The sequence below is a fragment of the Protopterus annectens genome, chromosome 2.part0 (genome assembly GCF_019279795.1).
Source record: "Protopterus annectens isolate FY-2018-M chromosome 2.part0, PAN1.0, whole genome shotgun sequence".
Classification (NCBI taxonomy): domain Eukaryota; kingdom Metazoa; phylum Chordata; order Ceratodontiformes; family Protopteridae; genus Protopterus; species Protopterus annectens.
This window is the reverse complement of record NC_056728.1, coordinates 256,878,186-256,880,685: the sequence shown is the minus strand read 5'-3', so window position 1 is coordinate 256,880,685 and position 2,500 is coordinate 256,878,186. Positions and strand designations below refer to the sequence as shown.

The 2,500-nt window shown below is 41.6% G+C and overlaps 1 protein-coding gene across 1 annotated transcript in view; it reads left to right on the top strand.

Annotated features, from left to right (window-relative positions):
• Window positions 1–2,500, top strand: part of PTPN4 (protein tyrosine phosphatase non-receptor type 4) — a 3,248,454-nt gene that overhangs the window by 2,525,429 nt on the left and 720,525 nt on the right. The window lies entirely within an intron of this gene.

Below are 2,500 nucleotides of genomic sequence, written 5' to 3'. Positions count from 1 at the left end.
CCATTTTCAGTGGAGGCCCGGGGAGAAAAGCTCCAAAAACAGTACAATCAAGGCTACATACAGTAATGGATGATAATACAAAGTCACAAACAGTTAGGAATATGTGAGATACAGTAGTAGGCAATACAGTAAGGATTACATAAAATACAATCATAAAAGTACAATGTCCAAGATGTAGAGTCTGCAAAGTAAAAAAGGTAAAACTTTTTTTAAACATATGAACGGTATTTACATACTTACAGTCAACTGAAAGTCAGCTATAATCATATAGGGGGAACATAGAATGAAATTAAGAGAGTATATAGTAGATTGGTGCTTGAGAATAGAGGTCAAGGTGGAAAAGGTTTCTAGGATTTATACTGGGTGAAAGCAAGGACATTTCCATTTGGAGGAAAAGTGTAAGAAAAGATGGGTCTTGAAAGAGTCAGAGTTAGGCATGGTCCTAAGAGAAGGTGGGAGGGAGTTCCATTTTCTACCAAGTGAGAATGAGAGTAGGAGCTGGCCAGCGGGATGCTTAGGTTTGTGAATGGAGATTAGGTTTTGGTGTTCAGATCTCAGAGATCGGTTAGGGATGTAAGGGGGAAGGATGTTAGATAAGGAAGGGCATTTTTCTGGATAAAATATTAATTTGTGAGCGGTAGTTAGTTGGAGGTAGTCAAGGTAGTTAGGGAGTTCTAACCAGTTTAGAGATTTTAGGGCATGGCAGTGGTGAGTACGGGTTTTGGATTTGGTGGCAAATTTAGAGATCTTATTATAGCAAGCTTCGAGTTTTGAGGTGTTGGAAGCAGAAAGATTAGTTAGAAGTGGGGCACCATAAAGGAGAGAAGGGAGGAGGTAGGTGATGGCTAAGGTATGCCTAGAAGAGTTAGAAAGAAATTGATTATTCCTGTAGAGCATACCTAATTTCTGGTGGGTTTTCTTTATGTTTTGTTGAATGTGGAGATCAAATTTGAGCTGTTCATCAATGGTGATGCCAAGGAGTTTTGCGGAAGGGACCACTTCTATAGGAGTGTTGGTTAAGCTTTGGACGTTGAACGAGTTTGTGTTAAAGGAAGATGCCTTGGTAGGAAGGAAAATTAGTATTTTAGATTTATTGGAGTTAAGGGAGAGATGGTTTTGGTGCATCCACATTTCAGTAGTGGAGAAAGCTTTTTGAGTTTTGGACAGAAGTTCAGAAGGGTTGGAGGCAGAACAAACTAGAGTGGAGTCATCAGCGTATTGGATGACTGTAGTGTCAGGGAGGGCAGTGTGAAGGTTATTTATAAAGATGTTGAAAAGCAGGGGGCCAAGGATGGACCCCTGAGGAACGCCGGTGGGTGTGGGTAAGAAGGAAGAGGTGGAGGTTTTCCATCTGACAGCCTGAGATCTGTCTGAAAGGTAACTGGAGAACCAGAATAGAGTGTTGGGGGAGAGATTAAAGTTGGAGAGATGGAAGAGAAGATGTTTATGGGATATGGTGTCGAAGGCTTTGGAAAGATCTAGCAGAATAGTTGATACAAGAAGTCCGGTATCTCGGGCTTGATTGATAGTTTCTAGGAAGGCTAGTAGGGCAGTTATGGTGCTGTGGCCGGGACGGAAACCATGTTGGGTGGGTGTGAGTAGCTGATTCTGAGTTAAGTAGGGTAAAAGTTGGTGGTGGATGCATTTTTCTAGGATTTTAGATAGTGGGGAGAGTAGGGCAATGGGGCGGAAGTTAGAAATGGAGGTGTTTTTGCCTCCTTTGTGAAGAGGAAGAATGTAGGCAGAACGCCAAAGTTTGGGTACATAAGACTCTTTTAAGGATCGGTTGATCAGGATACTAATCGGGAGAGCAATTCCTTCAGCAGCATATTTGAGGAAAGAGGGGGGAATGTTGTCGGGGGCATTAGAGCATGGCTTTAGTTTAGATAAGAGTTTTTTTATATACATTGTGGAAACTGGTTTAAGCTGGAACATGGAGGGATGGCTATTAGGGATGTTGGAGGTGGGGGTTGAGGAAGTTGGGAGGATTTTTGTCTGGAAATGTTTTGGTTAGCTTAGCTATGGAGTCTGTAAAGAAGGTATTAAAGTGAGTGCTCAGTTCCTTGTCAGTTAAATTTGGATCAGGGCAGGGGTTATTTCTTGACCCTGGATGGAGAAGAGAGTTAACAGATTTCCAGAATTGTTTTGGGTTTTTAGTATGGATTGGATTGAAGTTTATTGTAGTAGATTTTTTTGTCTGAGGTGATTAACTTTTTTACTTGGTTTCGGAGTTGGGTGTATTGGAGCCAGGCAGTTTAGTTTTTTGATAAAGTTTCCAGGATTTGTCTCTGAGATGCATAGAATTTTTAGTCTCTTTGGTAAGCCAAGGAGCAGAATTGGTTTTGATTCGCTTGTTTCTAAGGGGGGCTTGGGAGTTGAGCGTGTTTAGGAAGATAGAGTTAAAGTGCTCGACAGCATTGTCAAGGGGGAGAGAGTTTAGGATTTGCCAGTTGATTTGCTTAAAAATGTTAGAGAAAGTTGTGGGGTCGAAGTTGCTAAG